Source organism: Hipposideros armiger, unplaced genomic scaffold (genome assembly GCF_001890085.2).
Source record: "Hipposideros armiger isolate ML-2016 unplaced genomic scaffold, ASM189008v1 scaffold_334, whole genome shotgun sequence".
Classification (NCBI taxonomy): Eukaryota; Metazoa; Chordata; class Mammalia; order Chiroptera; family Hipposideridae; genus Hipposideros; species Hipposideros armiger.
The window spans coordinates 1229990-1236746 of NW_017731684.1; positions in this window are offsets into that span (position 1 = coordinate 1229990).

The window sequence follows — 6757 nt, forward strand, 5'->3', positions numbered from 1 at the left end:
AAATAAAATGAGGGCTCTATTAAAGCTGTGGAGGCACAGAGGAAAGAGAAAGGAATTGGGCCAGAGGAAAGTCAGAGAAAGTGTGACAGACAGTCATTTGCTATTGGCCCCAAGGAATGAGAATCTTGGGCTTGAAAAGGTCTGAGGATGTTCCTCCATTCTTCATTCCTCACCTGAAGGATATGAAAAAGGCTGAATCAAAGGCTGAATCCTTCAGAATCTGGAGCCTGCGGGAGTGGGCTTCAAGACATCAGCCCCTACCCCTACCGCAGGACCACCCTGGGAGAACCAAGGGGTTCTGGGCATAGGCTCTGGCCCTGGAAATACTGTCTACTCCCACACTGTCCACCCACCATTAGTACCTGCCTTTTGTTTCAATAAGGGCAGAAAGATTGTTAACAAATAAGAATCATTAGGCGGTAATTAGCTTCTGGATTTGGGCCAGTGGGCGCCACTTCAGGCGCCCACATAACATGGTAGGCCAATTATCAGTTTGCTGCAGGTAAACATGGAAAGCTCTCCGATTAATACATACACAGTGTGTGGCAACAGGTAAAGTTTCAGTTATTCTGGTTGCCTTTTAAAAGCTGATACATGGAGTTCATTCATTATTATGAGCTACGTTCATTGCCACAATTCTGACCTCATCATCCTTTGTCATTATTGCAGTTATCCCAGCATTCTGTGGAACAAAAGAAGATGGCAAAAATCACACTGGCTCAAACTCATGGGCCACCCATCCCTGCACTCTGAGTGCAACCGGGGGAAGAAGCCTATTATGGGAAAAAATGTGGGCATGGGCGTTGGACCCTAGCTCAATCAACTATCAGCTAACTGACTTTGGGAAAGTTATTCCAGCTCTCTGGTGCTTCATATCGTCCTCTGTAAAGTGGGTATAGTATTAATACTGCCCTCATAGGGTGGCTGTGAGTGTATTTGAAATAAGATACACACAATCACCAGGCATCATAGATATCGAACACATCTGAGCTCATTTTCATTAGTTCTCTTAATGGAAGACTCTAGAGCAGCACCCCCAAACATTTAGAGAAATTACCTATGCATTGTATCATTTTTCCTTGATTAGTTTAGCTAATAAATGTCTACTTATGTATATATAAATATACACAATATACATCTCTATAGCATCTACTATATTAGAACTGTCTTGGTTACAAGTGACAGAAATTCAACTAGGAAGTATTTTTGGATTCATATATGTGAAAAATCCAGTGGCAGCTTAGTTTCAGGCACAGCTGTATGCAGATACCCAAATAATACCATCACAAATTTGTGTTTCTTCGTGTTTTAATCTTTGCTTTTCTCTGTGTGGTTCAATGAATCAACATACATAAAGCACTTAAAATAGTTATTACTTATTTTTTTTCATTGAACGTATTATTTCATTTAATCTTCCCCATCTTCCTATGAGGCATGTATTGCCATTGTCCTACTTTTACAGATAAAGGAACTGAGGCAAAGAGAATTCATGTAGCTATTTAATACCCAAGTTGGGCTAGGCAGCCTGATTCAAAGACTTCTCTTGACCAGTTCTCCAGGCTGTCCCCTTGTTGGGTTAGAATGGGAGGTTGAGCCCTGATTGTGAAGGGATAGAAAATGTAAACTCTAAAAGAAAGCAAATGAGCAAGGTTGGGTCACTTGCCACTTGATGGAGTACCATCCTTTCTAATCTGTTTTTCTTTCTTTTTGAACCAGAAAATAAGTTCCTCCTCCTATTCATGAATAGATCCTATTAGTCCTAAACACAGGAAGGAGTTATACTGAAAATTCTAGAGACTGGGAGTGGTTGGAATACGAGTCCGGGTACTGGTTGTTCTTTGATGATGACCCACCTCCCACCCCAATCTACGTTTTGCTCTTGTCTGCCCTTCTCTGTGTCCTCTGCAGCTGGCCTCTATGGACCGAACCTCGAGGCCATTTCCCCCTCTGGCTTCTGGTTGGATTTGGCCAATGGCCCCTGCCCTTGTTGATTCAGGTCCAAAAGTGATGATGGTTCCCATGGTTGTTGGGCCTTGGGTGCTTCATTCTTATTGGTTTTCTTAATCCAAACCACACCTTTGCAAAGAGACCCTCTGCTCCATTCTCTTCAGTTAAAATCTCTGAGTTTGCCATCAGTTTTCAGTTCACATGATGAGTTTTGTGACCCTTTGGCATTTCTACTTTCATGAGCTCCTTCCTCCAGGAAAACATATTAAAAATTATACTTCATGACTTTGTTGGTACACAGATGAATATAATCCAGGCGGGGTTATATTCATGTTTTTCTTCTGATTTTTCAAAGAAATTAAGACATTTTCATGGGCTCTTAAAAATAGCATGGGCCCTAGACACAGAGCCTGCTCTGTGTAATGGAGAAGTCAGCCCTGGCTGTTTTCTGCCAGGACTCTGACAGATGTCGTCTCTGCTACTTATGTGCCTGACAGAAAGAAAATGAATAGAATCTACCAGGAAGGTGGGCTACTATCAAGTTAAAATCATGATCCTCAGGTCAGATTTCCTAAACAGACTGTTTCCATTCCAGCAAACCCAGCATCCTTGTCCCTAAGCAGATCCTATTTCCAAGTCACAGCTAAGATGACAAGATAATATAACAGGGGGAAAACGGAGTACCTAGTGTTGAATTAATGCCTAATTCATTTACTACTCACTACATTCTAGTGGTTGATGACACAGTAATCATATGCTTCATTAATAATCCTCACTTTGCTTTAGGTAAATATGTCACTCTATAGCTGTGAAGGACAGTACACTTTCTCTGTGTTCTCAGAAAGATCTCATTTTGGCTCCCAGTATTGAAAAGCAAGGTTAGAGTTTGTTTTGTTTTTAAAAGAGAAATGAGATTATTTTTAATGATGAATACTGCCTTTAATTGGCAATGTGTTAAGTATTGATGATATGGAAGGTTATATTTAGGATTCTATTTGTTCAGCCAGCTCTCAGTCTGTGGTCACCTCATAGACCAGGCGGAAAGCAATGGACAATGTAAATTATGCTGGGAAAAAGACAGCCAGGCAGAAGTATTTTTAGACCTAAAACAAGCAGTTATTGATTTTCTGTTGGAGGTAAACACCTCATACTCTACGCAAATGTGGGACCAATGCGACTTCAGATTTTTTTTGGCTTTTTGCCTTTTAAAAAAATCTTCAGTGCTAATTTCAAGTTAATACTGAGTTTAAATCTCTAAGCCTCTGGAGCTTTCTGTATCCCCTTGCCAGTTGGTTCTTTGACAGATTGGAGGAGTGAGGAGGTCCCACAAAGGATGGGGAGCTAAGAATTTGCCCCTTGACTCCCTAAATATCAACCACAAAACTAATGAACTGTGGCAACTGAATTGTCTGCGTTCATTCCAAATTACGTCCGTGTAAAGTTCATCTTTGTTTTCAGTTGTCATCCTGGAATCATAAATGTTGAATCTGAGGTCCAGCCTCTCAGCTCTCTCTGAGTCTTGTCTGCATTCTTCTCACTGTTAAGCCCATCATCTGTAATGGGCTACTTTACTGGGTCCTAGGGCAAGGGGCCCTCTCTTGTGGGAAAAAAACAAAACTATTTTTTTAAGGAACTAAATCTGAAAATATTGCCCTAGTACAATGAATCGAAATGTTGACGTGTTGTGGAGATAATGTTTTTAAGTATATCCCCCTTTAACTATTCATAACCCAGTTATACATTCATGTTTATTTTATATCTCTTTGTCTCCATCCTCTTATTACTATATAACATTTACCCTGACAAGTTTATAAAGAATACTAAGGTTGATACTTTCTGGACTTAGTAGAAATTAATCAAAACCCATCTGTTCCCTTCCCAGCCTGGACAATTTCATTACAACTAAACCAGGGATTATAGGAGTCTTACATCTTTTTTTTTTTTTTCCAACACAGTTCAGTTGATTTAGAAACAATGATTAAAGCTGCTTTACTTTAAGGAAGATTGTTTCCAATCTTCCCTTCTTGCAAGGCAGAGAAAGATGAAAGCATCTTGATCCTGAAATATTTATATCTAAGACTAGAAATCTGTATTGGAGGCATGATGAACGATTGAAACCAAAGACTTTTTATTTTAAAGTCATATTTCTTATCTTTACACTTCACTTTCTTCACAAGCTAGAGGAAATAAGCCCTAAATGCATTCACTGCCCCTTAGCCCAGGTAGATTTTCTACCTTTATTTAATTGTAAATTCAATGTGGCATAATAAAGAGACTCAAAGATAAAGATTACCTTTCTGACACTGACTATTTATAGGGATAAATATCAGTTATCCTTCTGTGGCTTTAGAATGACTGCTTTCAAAGGAATGCAGAATACAAATTAGAGGGAATGAATTTAAGCCTCCCACAAGGAGATACCTTGATCTGGGATTCAAGAAACCTAAAGAATTAGAAGTGATTATTAGAGAGTAATTCTGGATTTACCCGGCCTCATGCAGGTGCTATAATTAACTATTCTCACACTGGTTTTTTTTTTTTTTAAATCTAGTTTCCATACATTCTCCCCTCTAATGTCCTTTTAAGTGAAATAAAATGCTCAGATATCAAGTATACAGTTGGATGAGCTTTGACAAATGTATACACTCCAATCAAGATCTAGAATATTCCATATGCTTAATGTTTTGGTGTGGCTGTTTCAAAAAGTGAGAATTTATTATATAGCCTGCTACAAGGAATGAACTCCCCTCTAAATTCCAAAAGGAATGAAGTAAAACCAAAGACCTGTAAACTGGTTCCCTGTGGAGCCAAATGCTGTTTGAAACCTGTCCATGTCCAGGGCCTTTTAACAACAAAACACAGGGCTGGCCGAGTGGCTCAGTTGGTTAAGAGTTTGCTTAAGAGCACGAGCTCTGAGCAACAGGGTCGCGGGTTCAATTCCCACATGGGCCAGTGAGCTTTGCCGGAGCTGAGCTGCCACTGAGCTGCCAACAGGTGGCAGGATGGCTCAGCTGGTGAGAGCATGTACTCCTAATGACAAGATTGCCTTTTCAATGGTGGGCTACGCCCAGCCTCGGCTGGGACTGAACTGAGCACCTTGAGCTTAGCTGCCGCCAGGATGGCTCAGTGGGTAGAGCGTGAGCTCTTAACAGCAAGGTTGCCAGATCAGCTCCTGCAGAAAAAAAAATAAAAATAAATAAAATAAATAAAAATTTAAAAAAAATAATAAAAACAACAAAACACAAAAAGGAACTGATCTTGACCGGCAGGTAGAGGGGATGGCATCGTGGCCCAAACATCAGATTAGAAACAAAATGATTCCATGGGACTGGACTCTGAATCCTGGCAGACGATGCAGCCTTTCATCTTCTGAAATGGAGAAATTGAATGAAGCAAGGCCAACTCTGGGCCAGACTGTCAAACGAGATTTTTTTTTTTTTTTACATTCCTAACTGTTCTACATGGACATTAAAAGTTCAATTACAGCAGACCTAGAAACTGTCCCTCTGCCTTTGATATTTCCTCTTGCCACACTAGTTCCTGTATTGCCGGAAATCAGTTATCCACCCATGTTCCCAGCCCACAGGACACTGCACCTCAAGAGCGCTTCCAGTGTGGTAGGAATCACATGGCTTGAAAGGAGTTATAAACACGCATTCTTAGAATTTTGGAAGGGAATAGAGATACAGCCTACGGAGTGCAAAAGGCTCTTTACTTCATTCAGTAATTGCTGCCCAGGAATCTAAGTATAAAAAATATGTGAACTGTATGAATTGACTAAAGTATAACAAAAAGAGCTAAATTATGGGGAGTTGTTTCTGCTAGTTTATTTTTAAAACAGGAGTTCTGTACTGGCAAGTTTTATTGTCACCATACTGTGGTACCACAGCAGAGTCAAGAAACTCTGAATCCAGGCTGAGTTCAAATTCCAGTTCTGCCACATATTTGATACATGACTTTGAACAAACTACTTGCTTCTCTGTAGATGCATGTGCCCCTCTGTAAAGTGAGAGCAGCAACAGTACCAGCTCAGGGGTCAGTGACGTTTTCTGTAAGAACCAGGTACCAAATACTTTAGGCTATGTGGGCCATGCAGCCTGTCACAATGGCTCAGCTCTGTCACTGTAGCATGAAAGCAGCCACAGGCAGCATGGAATAAATGGGCGTGGCTGTGTCCCAATAAAACTTTATTTATGGACACTGAAATTTGAATCTCATATAATTTTTATAAGACTTGATTTGTTAGAGCAGTTTTAGGTTTACAATAAAATTGAGAGGGTACAGAGATTTCCCATATACTCCCTGCCCCACACATGCATAGCCTCTCATTAACAACATCACTCACCAGAATGGTGCATTTTTACCAAGGATGAACCTACACTGACACATCATATCACCCCGAGACCATAGTTTACCTTACTTAGGGTTCACTCTTGGTGTTGTACATACTATGTATGGGTTTGGACATATATATATAAAGACAAGTATCCACCATTATGGTATCATGCAGAGTATCTTCACTGCCCTAAATATTCTCTGTGCTCTGCCTTTTCATGCCACACCCCCCCCACCCCTGGCAAGCACTGATCTTTTGACTGTCTCTATAGTTTTGTCTTTCGTAGAATGTTATATAGTTGGAATCATACAGTATGTAGCCTTTTCAGATTGGCTTTCTTCACTTAGTAATATTCATTTAAGGATCCTCCATGTTTTTTCATGGCTTGGTAGCTCATTTCTTTTCAGTGCTGAATAACATTCCATTGTCTGGACATATTACAGTTTATTTAACCATTCACCTACTGAAAAACAT